Source organism: Bos indicus x Bos taurus, chromosome 5 (assembly GCF_003369695.1).
Source record: "Bos indicus x Bos taurus breed Angus x Brahman F1 hybrid chromosome 5, Bos_hybrid_MaternalHap_v2.0, whole genome shotgun sequence".
NCBI lineage: Eukaryota > Metazoa > Chordata > Mammalia > Artiodactyla > Bovidae > Bos > Bos indicus x Bos taurus.
The window spans coordinates 22648936-22663027 of NC_040080.1; positions in this window are offsets into that span (position 1 = coordinate 22648936).

The following is a 14092-nucleotide window of genomic DNA, read 5'->3' on the forward strand; positions in this document are numbered from 1 at the left end:
CTAAACCGGCAGATAAAATTCCAAGATATATGCGTCAGCACCTAACAGAGTAAAGGGACGGTGGGCAGAACGGTGCTAGGATTTTGCAAACTGCGTTTAGTGATGAATGTCTGGCATGTTTTGACGATCCGCTCTCAGATTGAGGAGGAAAAGATTCCTCGGAATCTCAGACTCGATTTTGCACAGCGTCTGGCCGGCTGCTCGCCGCCTTGCACTGGGCGTTCGGGAGTAACGGCCCAGAAGCCCTTGGAATCACGTGGCAACTTCGGGGTGGGGAAGGGATAGGGTGAAGTTGGGATGGCACCACTGAGAGTTAACCTAAAGGAGCCATCAGCAGCGTTCTACCCACCTGTCACTCACCCTTACCTGTGGGCAGGTGGCGCGGAGCTGGAGCTACTCCAGCAGTGGTACTAAATATCGTAGTAACACTGAAGTTCACCAAGTGCTGCTCACACTCAGATTTGACGCTCATAACTACCCTGGGGTAAGACAGGTTGTGTCACTTGGCATCCTCATTGCATCAGAGGAGGAAAATGGGAACCTAGGGGATTCAATGATTTTCCCAAGGTCATTCACGTAGACCATAGCAAGTCCTAACCTAACCCAGGTCTTCCGACCACAGATGCTCTGCTACTTCCAGGAAATAGACACCGAGCCAAGGTGATGCGTGCCTGTAAGCGGATTGTTTAGCGAATCAGTCGTGTCCGACTCTTTTGCGATCCCGGAGACTGTAGCCCGCCAGGCTCCTCTGTCCATGGGATTTCCAGGCAGGCTAGAAAGAGCCAAATCTCTCTCCTAAATGCACCTGTGAAAGTCTAGCCACCACTGATCTAAATTACCTTCTTCCATGAACCATGTCAGGATTCTGCAAGTTTTGTATTCTGTCATCTTCAAATCACTAAGAACCGGTTTTCAACAATAACTTAGAAAACATTACCTCGAAGCTATGAGACTGTGGAGACACCATGATGTAGTCAGGAAGGTATGAGCTTTGGAATAAGACCAGAAGGATCCAACCCTTTCAGTCACTAGATGTGTAACTCTGGGCATACGATTTAAGCGCACTGCACCTCCGATTTCTCATCTGTAACATGGAGATTTTAGTTTTCAGGCTTGTGGTAGGAATTAAATTTAAAAATATATAGAAACTGGTCATTATGTAATAGGTGCTCAATAAATGACCATTTCCTTTCCCAACTCCCGCAAGGCAAATGGGATCCTGGTAACTAGGAATCCCTTAGACATCATGGAAGCAAAGAGAAAAAAAAATTCATGCTCAAAATGTTTAGTCCAGGATTATTTCTAGTTGGAGGTCGATAACTGCAAAGCTAATGAAAATTAATCTTCAGGACTCCCTTCCCACTTTCACAGGCCCCTGTGAAACACAATGTGTTCACATGGTCCTATTTGCAAAAGTAAGATAATTTTGTGTTCTTTTTCTGAAAACATCACTCAAAATTGTATAAATTTCAGGTTCACAAAACCTGGATCTGTTCCTATTTATAATAGAAAACTGGGTATAACTTAAGTCTCATTTAGATGATCAACCTTAATAGGGAGTTGAGATATTTGTAGTCCTGGAAAATAATAATTTGGAGGGCTATAAAACTATTAGAAAAATGTTTACAGATCGTTAAGCTTGAAAACTTTTAAAAATGCTTTTTTAAAAAAATATTTATTTATTTGGCTGCACCAGGTCTTTGTACAGCTTGTAGGATCTTTAGTGTGGCATTCGAAGTCTTAGTTGTGGCATGTGGAATCTAGTTCCCGACTAGGGATTGAACTGGAGTCCCCTGCATTGAGATCACAGAATCTCAGCCACTGGACCACCAAGGAAATCCCAAAGGGCGTGTAGATTTTAATTGCTGCTGCTGCTGCTGCTGCTGCTAAGTCGCTTCAGTCGTGTCCAACTCTGTGCAACCCCATAGATGGCAGCCCACCAGGCTCTGCCATCCCTGGGATTCTCCAGGCAAGAACACTGGAGTGGGTTGCCATTTCCTTCTCCAGTAGATTTTAATTACAGCTATATAAAATATAAATATATACATACATGTTTAAACATAAACATATATATGTTAATATCACATGTTTGAGGAAAGGTGAAAACTCAATGCACTAAAACAGTGACTAGGATAGTGAAATAATAGGAAATTTACTTTAGTTTTCTGTTCTTAAATTTGCTTTAATGTATTATTTATTTTTTGCAATTTCTTTAAAGCTACTTAGGTGAAAATCTATAGCTTAAGTTCAGTCAGTCTTCTTAATAATTTGTTTCACGTGCATTCAACTGCCTATTAAAAATATTCAAGGTCAGTCTCAGTAAAGTGCTGGGCATGCAAAGATGGATTAATCATATAGTCCCTACTCTCTAGAAGCTTACAACCTGGTTTTAAAAATCCAATTAATGAAACAAAAATAAATAGTTAAAATTACTGTAGTGTGTGTTTGTACCATATCAACAAGGAACTCAAGTACACGGCACGTATGGCTAACTGAACAATTTAAAGAAGGGAAAATAACCCTGCAGTTGAGTCTTGAAATTTAAGTCAGAGTTTGTCAAGCCATCACGACTGACAAGGAATTCCAAGCAGAAGGAGAGCAGGTGCAAAGGCACTGAATTATTAGAGAGAGAGCTTGGCATGTTGGGAATTTGAAAGTAGATCCATATATCTGAAGCCTAGGGCGCTTTCAGAGAATATCAGGAAATGAGGCAAGACCGTTAAGTAGGTATTGGATAATAAAGAGCTTTTAAAGTCATGCTAAGAAGTTTAGATTTTCACCTCTTGACAGTGTGGATATTGAAGGATTTTTCTCATGGTGAGAATTGATTTGCATGTTAAATAATTCCTCTGGCAGCAGTGTGGGTAACAGAGGGGAGGCAAGGCAAGAAAAAAAAGTAGGAAGACCAGTGATGAAGTTATTTTTAGTCTATGAAAGAGATGGTCAGGACAGCAGCCCTCGAGTTTGAAAAGGGGTGGTGGATTTCAGGAATATGAAATCAAAACTGCAGGACTTGTTGACCTATCAGATGTAAATTGAGAGAGACAGAAGTAGACTAGGATGAATTTCCAGGTTTCTAAATTATGCATCCCAGTGAATGGCAGTCTTATTTACTAAGAAAAGAAATGCATAAGGAGCATTTCAAGAGGGGCTGATGGTAAGTTCAACAATGGGCCTTTTATGCTGGCGGTGTTTGTAAAACACCGAGCTGCAGCTATCCAGGAGAATATGTTGTTCTATTTTTCTTAAGTTTTTATTGGAATATAGTTGGTTTACATATAATGTGATGTTAGTTTCAGGTGTATAGCAAAGTCAATCAGTTATACATATATCTACTCTTTTTTTAGATTCTTTTCCCACATAGGCAATTACAGAGTATTGAGTAGAGTTCCCTGTGCCATACAGTAGGTTCTTATTAGTTATGTATTTTATATAGTAGTATGTATATGTCCATCCTAGTCTCCCAGTTTATCCCCCCCACATACCTCCTGGTAACCATAAGTTGGTTTCTACATCTATAGTTCTGTTTCTGTTTCTTTTTTTTTTTTAATAGATTCCACATATAAGCCATCAGTTCAGTCGCTCAGTCATGCAATATCATATGATATTTGTCTTTGTCTGATTTAATTCACTCAGTATGACAATCCCTAGGTCCATCCATGTTGCTGCAAATGGCATTGTTTCATTCTTTTTTTAGGGCTTCCTAATGGTAAAGATAGTAAAGAATTTTCCTGCATTGCAGGAGACCTGAGTTCAATCCCTGGGTCGGGAAGATCCCCTGGAGAAGGGAATGGCAACCCACTCCAGTATTCTTGCCTGGAGAATTCCTGGAGAATTCCATGGAGCCTGGTGGGCTATAGTCTATGGGGTTGCAAAGTCAGCTGAGTAATATCCCACTGTATGTATGCACCACATCTTCTTTATCCACTGCCTTGTTGAACATATAGGTTGTTCCCATGTCTTGGCTATTGTAAATAGTGCTGCAGTAGACATTGGGGTGCCTGTATCTTTCAAATTATGCTTTTCTCTGGATACATGTCCAGGAGTGGGATTGCTGGGTCATTTTGTAGCTCTATTTTTAGTTTTTTGAGGAACTTCCATACTGTTCTCCATAGTGGCTGCACTAATTTACATTCCTACCAACAGTACAGGAGGGTTCCTTTTTCTCCACGCCCTCCAGGAGAGCGTTTTGATATAGAAGTTTAGACTTTAGAGAGGAATGGAGAACACAGCTATCAATGGTGATGGTGGAGCATGTACACCATACAATCCAGGGGACATACTATAGAACATTAAATAGTAATCAAGAAGTTATTACTACAATTTTCTGGATAATGATTGTAAGATATCTTCAGGAAGGGAAATTCTTTTCCAGTTCAGGTGAAGTCACCTTGGGGTCAATTCATTGGCAGGCTGAGTGCAGAGATGATATAGTTGAAACCATAAACTTCCCTAAAGAGAGAATAGAACATTTAGTGTGACTAGAAAAGTAAATCTTGGCAGAACCATGGCAAATCTTGGAAGCTAAGCAGAGTTAGGCCTGGTTAGTACTTGGATGAGACAAGTACTAACAAGTACTTGTAAGTACTTGACAAGTAACAAGTTAGGCCTGGTTAGTACTTGGCAAGAGACAGAAAAAGGCAAGTGGAAAGCTGGTTGCAAGTGATGCCAGGATAAAAAGTGATTAACAATAGCAAACACAGTGGTGGTTTAGTCACCAAGTTGTGTCTGACTCTTGTGACCCCATGGACTATACCCCACCAGGGTCTTCTGTCCATGGGATTGGGATTTTCCAGGCAAGAATACTGGAATGGGTTGCCTTTTCCTTCTCCAGGGGATCTTCCTGACCCAGGGATCAAACCCTAGTCTGCACGGCAGGCAGGTTCTTTACCGACTGAGCCACCAGGGAAGCCCAGTTGGCCTTCTGTATTCTAGGTTCTGCATCCAGATTCAACCAACCCTGGAGAGGATGGTGAAGCAGAACCGGGGATGAGGAAGGCTGACAATACTACACCACTTTATATAATGGACTTGAGCATACCAGGATTTTGGTATCCAGGGGGGTCCTAGAATCAACCCCTGCAGATACCAAGGGCCGACTGTACAATTTACTGTGAGGTCTGCTAAGAGAAGCACTGAAAAGAGATCATTGTGACTTATAACTTCCCCAAAGGCTGTTGATGGAAACATACATTATGTCACCATTTTAGGACAGCAATCGAGAAGTAAAATATATACACCTTTAACACTACAGTTTCACTTCTTGGAATTTATCAGCAGAAAGAAAAGATTATAGAGATAGGCACAAATAGATATTTTTTATAACATTGTATGTAGCAGAAAACAAAACAAACAAACAAAAAAACAAGCCTACAAAAGTGGCACTTTTATACGTTTCAACCTAGTCAAAAGAACCTGAATGCACTCCAACAGGGTATAGTTGAATCAACAACAGTATATCCTGGGACTTCCCTGATGGTACAGTGGTTTAAAATCTGCCTTGTAATGCAGGAGACATACGTTTGATCCCTGCTCGGGGAACTAAGATCCCACATGCTGTGGGGCAACTAAGCCCATTCACTATCACAACTACTAAGCCGGTATGTCACAACCAAGACCTGACTCAGCTAAACAAATTAATATTTTTTAAAAAGACAAAACAGTGTATCTTTAGTGTGGGATACTATACAACTGTCAAAAAGAATTCTGTAGATTTATATCTGTTGGTTTGTAAGTGTAGCTGTGACATATTACTAATTGAAGAGAGGGAATAGAAGATTCAGTGTGATGAGATTTATGTTCTGAAGAAAAGAAGGAATGAAGGGAAGGAGAACGGGAAAGGAGAGAGAGAGAGATCCTATGTAATCGTATATGTGTTTATTTTAGATATGGATGAACAAAGCAAAAAGTAAGGAGAAGTAACAATTTCTAAACATGAAATTGTTAAGAGTAGGCATTCCAAGGCATGTACTTAGTGGAGGTAATGGGAAACTTAATTCTATTTTAGACACTTCACTGTTTGAGATGCTAAGAGGACCATTACTTTTTTAAATTCCACTGCTTGGGTTGTTCTTGTTGTTTTTAATCACTAATAAAGTGAACAAAATAGTCATTGATGACTTAACCAAACCTATTTCAGCCAAGTCATGAGAGCCAAAGGAAGAGTGCCATGAATTGGGAAACGAATGGGAAACAGGGAGAGAGGCCAGTGGTTTTCCCAGAATTTTGTTGTTAAAGGCTAGGGAGCAAATTGGGTGGCTAGAAAGGAATTTGGAGATGGAGCAACTGGGGAGCGGGGTAGGGGTGTTTGACACTGTTAGGATTGATTGGCTACTTTGTTTTTAAGTTTGAGAGGAACAGGGTCACATTTATAACCTGAAGTGGGTGATTCAATAAAGAAGGAGGAAAAGAAAGAGTGAATCAGAGGCTTCCCAGAAGATCTGGAGCTTGACAGGGTGGGTGGCCCGGGGATGCAAGGAGGACCAGGAGGAGGATGGGGAAGAAGGGAACGAAAGGGGAGGGGTAGGGGAGGGGGAGAGGAAAGAGGAAGGAGAAGGGGGAAGATGGGAAGGGAAAGGGGAGGGAATGGGGAGGGGAGAGGAGAGAGGGAGGGGGAGGAGGAGGGAGGGAGGGGGAGGAGGAGAGGAAGAAAGGGGAAGATGGGAAGGGAAAGGGGGAGGAGGGAGGGGAGGAGACAGGGGGCGGGTGGGGGGGGTGGTCCACTTCTGGGTAAAAGGAGAATCCAGGGTAGAATGTGTGTGCCTATCTAAGTCTGCTGAAACCCCAGCACCCTTCCTCCCACGCCCATTTTCTATAGACATCTTCCAAAGGCCCTCGGAGGGACCCTGGCAAAGATACAACATGCTCACATGTTTTTACAAACTTTGCAAAGGTAAATATTTTTGCATCCATTTTTTTAAAAAGTTCTCCCTTCTCCAGTTGTATCTGCTCAGGCACCACAAAACTTCAGTCTTCCCCTAGTGGCTGTTAATAGGTTTAGGGGTGAGCGGAGACTGAGAGAAGTTGACATTTGTTTGCCTGCGTTGGCTTAACAAACAAAAAGCAAAGTTAATCTCTTCAGAGTGAAGTTAGAAAGAATATAGTCCGAACTTGAGGAAAGTAATGAAGATCTGGAAAGCTGCTGAAGGCATGGATGAGGGTGCTGACCAAGAATTCCCCAAACCACAGAGGGTGCTGCTGCAACTGATTACCATAAATTTTGTGGGTACCATGGTGAGTGGCTTTCTCCCTCTATATTACTGTCACTGAATGGAAATCATACTTGTTCCTAGCTACACAATGAGAGCATTGGGAGGGGAGGATACCTAAGAAGAATTCATGAGAATTTGAAAAGAATTATACTTTGTTTCTAGTAGTAGTTTTTCTTATTTCAAGATCAGCTATATAAACCCCCAATAAAACTAATAAAATTAAAACATGAACAGTAAATAAAATACTTAGTTCCAGCAGAAGCAGACAACATCTGCAGTAGAGGGTACCCCTGCCATAGGGAACCAGAGTCAGAGCAAAGAAGAGGATATTCACGCAGGGATGGGGATAATGGTGAAGTTAGAATACTGGGCACATACAGAGGAATTGGGGCTTCCCGGGTGATGCTACTGATAAAGATCCCACCTTCCAAAGCAGGAGACATAAGAAACACAGGTTCAATCCCTGGGTCTGGAAGATCCCCTGGAGGAGTAAAAGGCAACCCACTCCAGCATTCTTACCTGGAGAATCCCATGGATAGAGGAGCCTGGTGGGCTACAGTCCATGGGGCTGCAGAGAGTCAGACATGACTGAAGTCACTTAGCATACGTGCACAGAGGAATTGATCAAGTAAGTAAATGCATTAAGGACAGTGGAAGCCACGTTTCTAACTACTGGAAAAGGAGTTGCAAACACAAGGGAGATGCATTGCTGCCAAAGTCAATGAACATGATAGAGTAGTTCTCTTAGGTCCACTGAAAAAGCCTGGCAGAAACTGTCAGAAGCAACTTCATCAGAACTTTAGGTTGTTAAGGGTTTACAGAAACAGAGCAAATGCTTAATTGGGAAAAGGGCCCCTGAAGCATGGTGTAGAGCAGTGGCATTTGTCGTGTTTTTCTTTGCCCTTGCCCAGCCTTTGGCAACCCACTCCAGTACTCTTGCCTGGAAAATCCCATGGATGGAGGGGCCTGGTGGGCTGCAGTCCATGGGGTCACTAGGAGTCGGACACGACTGAGCGACTTCACTTTATTTTTTCACTTTCATGCATTGGAGAAGGAAATGGCAACCCACTCCGGTGTTCTTGCCTGGAGAATCCCAGGGACGGGGGAGCCTGGTGGGCTGCCGTCTATGGGGTCGCATAGAGTTGGACACAACTCAGCATTCTAGAAATCAGCATCCAGTGTTCCCCAAGTAGGTTCCTTGTTCTGAAGAGACCACAGGGTACCTTGTGCCCAAGGAACTGTGTTTTTTATGTTTTGACCTGTTTGGAGGCTCCCTGAAGGACTGAAGCAAAGGGCTTGCCTTTGCACCACCTAACTCAGGACCCTCTTAATGAAGAGAAGTGGTTGTTGTCTGGAGGAGATTCTTCAAAAACATGGAAAGACAGGACAAACCACAGACATGTAGAAACCTGGGAGGAAAAGCTGAGGATTGATATACTTGGGGAATAATAGTTTGAAAAGCTTATGTATATTCAGGGGAAACGGGAACACTCTACACATGCTCAGGACATGTCCTCAGGAAAGACCTGGAAAGGCCACACAGTTTCACCTCTGGCTGACCTTCAGGCTTAGCACAAGCGAGAGTGAAGGCTAAAGCCAAGTTACGAATGGCCTGGCTAAGCACTGAAGCATTGGCTGCAACACTCAGCCAATTTGCAAAGACCTGGAGAGGATTTATTTATTTATTTTGGCTCTAGGAGTTTAAGAAAGTCTGTTAACCCGTCAGCTGACCACCAGGATAAAGAAACAGAGACTTCAGGGACCCCGCAAGACAAAGAAAATGACCTTTACAAAAGTAGTTTAGGAAAGTCACTCAACGAACAACTGCAACCCACAGCAAGCAACAACAACAAAACCTGGGAAGGAGGAGAATTTGATTTCCGGAGTAGCTGGGGGTGTCAGTCAAGCATGCTTCCTGTAGCAGGAGATTGAGTGACACATATTTATAGCCATCACAGCAGACCTGGGAGCGTGAGAGACTAGTAGAAATGAGCACACTTAGTGTCGAGATCTTGGCATCTAAATCACAATTTTCCTTTGAAAGGAACCAGAGCTTCCTAGAGAAATGGCTGATCTCACATTTGAGGCAGGGAAAGTGTGAGTCTGGAACATCTTGTTGGGACAGAAAGCAAGGAAGGGCTTAATGAATGATGTGAATATATCAAAAGGACAGGGATACCAGCTTGAAGAGACTCCCTCTGGCCGCATCAAGAACAATTCGAGCATCAGAATTTTAAACGACAGGGAAACTTCCCTGGTAGTCCAGTGAATAACACTAAGCTTCCAATGCAGAGAACATGGGTTTGAGCCCTAGCTGAGGAACTAAGTTCCCACATGCTGCGTAGGGTGTTAGTCATCCAGTCATGTCCAACTCTTTGTGACCCCATGGACTGTAGCCCACCAGGCTCCTCTGTCCATGGGATTCTCCAGGCACACAGGTGTAGCTAAATTTTTTTTTTTAATTTTTAAAGGACAGGAAATATTATCACTCATTAATAAAATAAGAAAATTTAAGAACAGACATAAATAAATGAATACAGCAATATTTGATGAAGAATGGGATGTTTACAGATTTCAAGAGAAAAAAAGAATATTCACAGAGAATATGCCTGGCAGAGACCACCTTAATCAAAGGATCAAAGGAAACATCATTAGAGGTGGGACAAATTGAAATCGTGAGCCACCCGACAGGATATAACGGGAAGAAAGCAGCATCACTTGTACGATATATCTGGGAAACACCAGTAAAGCTCCAAACTAAGGGACGAGTTACAAAAGAACTAACCCATCTTCTTCACAAGTCCCAAGGTCAAGAAAGTCAATGAAAGTCCAGGGAATTATTCCAGGCTGAGGGAAACAGGATAGACATGACAATTCAATGCCATGTGTGATTCTGAACCAGATCTTGTTGCTAGAAAAGATTTTATTGAGACATTTGGTGAAACTTGTGTGGACGTGGAGAATTAGGCAGTAGTCGTGTTTTAAGTGGTAAAGATCCACCTACGAGGACTTCCCTGGTGGTCCAGGGAAGACTAAGACTTCACCTTCCAGTACAGAGGGTGTGGGTTCAATCCCTGGTTGGGGAGCTAAGATCCCGCATGTCTCACAGCCAAAAAACCAAAACAGAAAACAGAAGCAATACTGTAACAAATTCAATAAAGACTTAAAAAAAAAAGAATCCACCTACCAATACAGGAGATGCTGGAGACTCTGGTTCAGTCCCTGGGTTGGGAAGATCCCCTGGAGGAGGAAATGGCAACCCACTCTAGTATTCTTGCCTGGGAAATCCCATAGACAGGGGAACCTGGTGAGTTACAGTCCATGGGGTCACAAAGGGCTGGACTCAATTGAGCAAACACACATGTATCAGCGTTCATTTTCTGGTTTTAATGATTGCCTTGCACTTACATAGGAGAGAGTCCTTATTTGCAGGAAATAACATGAAAAAGAATTCGGGGATGTTGGGGCATCAGACTCATACTTCGTTTCAAATGGTGAGGGATGAAATGTTCTTTGTATCGTGCTGTGCTGTATTAGTTGCTCAGTCACGTCTGACTCTTTGTGACCCCGTGGACTATAGCCCGCCAGGCGCCTCTGTCTGTGGGATTCTCCAGGCAGGAACACTGGAGTGGGTAGCCTATCCTTTCTCCAGGAGATCTTCCTGACCCAGAAATCCACCTGGGGTCTTCTGCACTGCAGGTGGATTCTTTACCAGCTGAATTACCAGGGAAACCCCTCTTTGTATTGTACTTAACTTTTATTTAAAACTTTTTGAATGTTTTGAAATAAAAGTACTTACACTATTTGAAAGATAAATGTGTTATAAATATAATGTGTCATAAATATAAAGTTTTATCATTTAAATCCAAAGAGCCCTTGAACATTTTTTAACGTGATGAGTAACTACCCCTTTTCTTTTCTCCTCATCCAAGATTACTGCAATTCATTTATGAGACTGAATGGAATCTCAACATTTAAATACCTAATCGCTTGCTTTCATCTCCGGCACAAGTGAACTGGATTTCCCCACACGTATGAGTCACCTGATAACAAATTTCCCGGCTTAAATAGCTTTAAAAGGACACTATTAGTTATGCAGCATTATGAACTGTGTCTCAGAGTCAAGGATTTATAGGAACAATGTGTTTCTAGCATTCATGTTCTTTCTCAACATACGCATTTTTCTTTCATGCTGTAAAAAAGTTTTTCTGATGCTGAAAAGTGTTTTCTACAACTATTTCAGAATGAAGCCCCTCTCCTTCTTCTGGTTCCCAGAAAAATCAGACAGCCTGATGTGTTTTTCGCTTTAATCTGAATTGTAAAACACTGCATTCTTGCAGTTTTCCCACAAACTGAAGTGAAAGAAATATGCACTTGCTATTTTGGGGGGCATATGTCTGGGTAAATAAAACATGCTTCCAACCTCCTCTCCGCCTCTGTGCCATTTCTGAGAGTGAGAAAGGGGAAGAATTCTGTCTTCAGGGAAGGACACATTCTCCTTCACCATTGTTAGAATCTATCCCCTTTGGAGGCATATCAACCAGCTTTTTGCCTTAGAGATAAAGAGAGAAAAATCAGGCTACCAAAATTTGCTCTATCTGAAAATGTTTCCCAAGATCAGTCCTTCTCAATGGCGGGGAAAGAAAATAGGTTCCACTCCCCCTCCCCCAAACTTTTAGCACTGCCTAGAGACATTGTAGGTTGTCAAAACTAAGGGTGGCAGATGCTACCGGCATTTCGTGGGTAGAAGCCAGGGATGTTGCTAAATATCTACGGTCACAGGACAGTCTCCACAACAAAGAATTGTTACTGCTGGCTTGAGAAACCCTGCCCAAAATGAATATAGAGAAGACACGGGAAGGACAAGATACCAACAAACACAAACACAAAACACAATTTAAAACTCATATTCAAAGTCTACCATATGACCCAGCAACCCCACTACTGGGCATATACCTGAGAAAACCACAATTCTAAAGGACACATGAACCCCAACGTTCATTGCAGCACTATTTACAATAGCCAGAACACGAAAGAAACCTACACGTCCATCAAAAGATGAATGGATAAAGAAGATGTAGTGCGTACATACAGTGGAATAGTACTCAGCCATAAAAAGGAACAAATTAGAGTCAGTTCTAATGAAGTGGATGAACCTAGAGCCTGTTATACAGAGTGAAGTAAGTCAGAAAGAGAAAAACAAATATTGTATATTAACATGTATAAATGGAGTCTTGAAAAGGTATTGATGAACCTATTTGCAGGGAAGGAATAGAGACCCAGATATAGAGAAGGGACTTGCGGACACAGTGGGGGAGGGAAAGCATGGGACAAATGAAGAAAGTAGCATCAACGTATATATACTATCATTTGTGAAATGGATAACTGGTGAGAAGTTGCTGTATAATACACAGAGCCCAGCCTGGTGCTCTGTGCTGACCTAGAGGAATGGGATGGGAGAGGGGAGGGTGGCTCCAGAGAGAGGGGACCTATGTGTAACTATGGCTGATGCATGTTGTTGTATGTCAGAAACCAATACAATATTGTAAAAATTTTAAAAACAAACCAAAAATACATATTCAAACTATGATTTGCACACAGATTTATAAAGACACAGATTTTTAGGGATTAAATTACTATTTTGTGACCTATCTGGATATAGCTAAGAGGCCATTAAAGCTAACTCTTTTGAGTTTTCCCATATATTTTTATCAATTCATTGGCCAAACATTTCTTGAGCATCTAGTGCGCATCAGATACTAAGAACACAATGATGGATGAAGCTCTCTCTTTCCTGGAAAAGCTGAGAGATTTTAGTGGTTGAAATAAAACATTATAATACAAATGGCAAGATCCAAAAGGGCAAGTAACAGATTTATCAAGCATGTTCTCTAAGCCAACCACTTCTGCTTATCCTGAGTAATTCTCATATCCGCTCTCTCCAGTGAGTTTTATCCCCATCTCACAAGGAAGAGAGTGTGAGACTAATAGCAAGAGCTAACAAGTATGTGGCAGGTGCTGTTCTGTGTTTTTTTAATGCATGAATTCACTTTATCCCCATGACTGCCGTACAATATGATTACTGATATTGTCATCCCCATTTTACATATGTGCATACTTAGAGACCAAGAGTTTGGTTCCAAGGTCCTGACACCAGGTCATTTGGCTCCAGAATCTATATAGCCACTTCTTTATGTGGCTATATAGCCACATCTTTATAGCTATGTATAATCTATAACCAGAACCTGGAGCGGCTTTTCACAACCCACTCCAGAGTATCTCGTGTGCCTTACCACAAATGGTTCATCTGGGTGTAAAAGTCAGAGTGACGGAAAATGCAGTGTTCTCATCTGCTCCCCAGCATAAAACGCAATGCTCTCATCTGCTACCTAGCATCCCATACCCTCCCCTGTACTAGCAGAGCACCCAAGGTCATACAGGCTCACTGATGCTTGACTTTGCCTGGGGAAACCAAGGAGGACTTCTCACTGGAGGTAGCATGTGAACCCATATTGGAAGTCAAGGAGGAAAGTCAGGGAGAGGGACAGCACAAGGACAGTGCAAGCCAGAAGAAACCAGGAGGGATTTCACTGTGTTTAGCAGTTGGTTGTGGTTGGAATGTAGTACATGGAGGAAGGACTAAAGAGAACCTGGAGAGGTAAATAGGGGCCAGATCAAGAAATGAGGACTTCCCTCACAGTCCAGCAGTTAAGACCCTGTGCTTCCACTGCAGGGGGCATGGGTTCGATCTGTGCTTGGGGAACTGATATTCCACATGCTGCTCAGTGCGGCCAAAAAAAAAAAAACGTGAACTTTGTCCCATAGGCACAAGGGAATAATTAAAAGGCCATAAGCAGGGTGTGATCTGACTTGATGTCAAC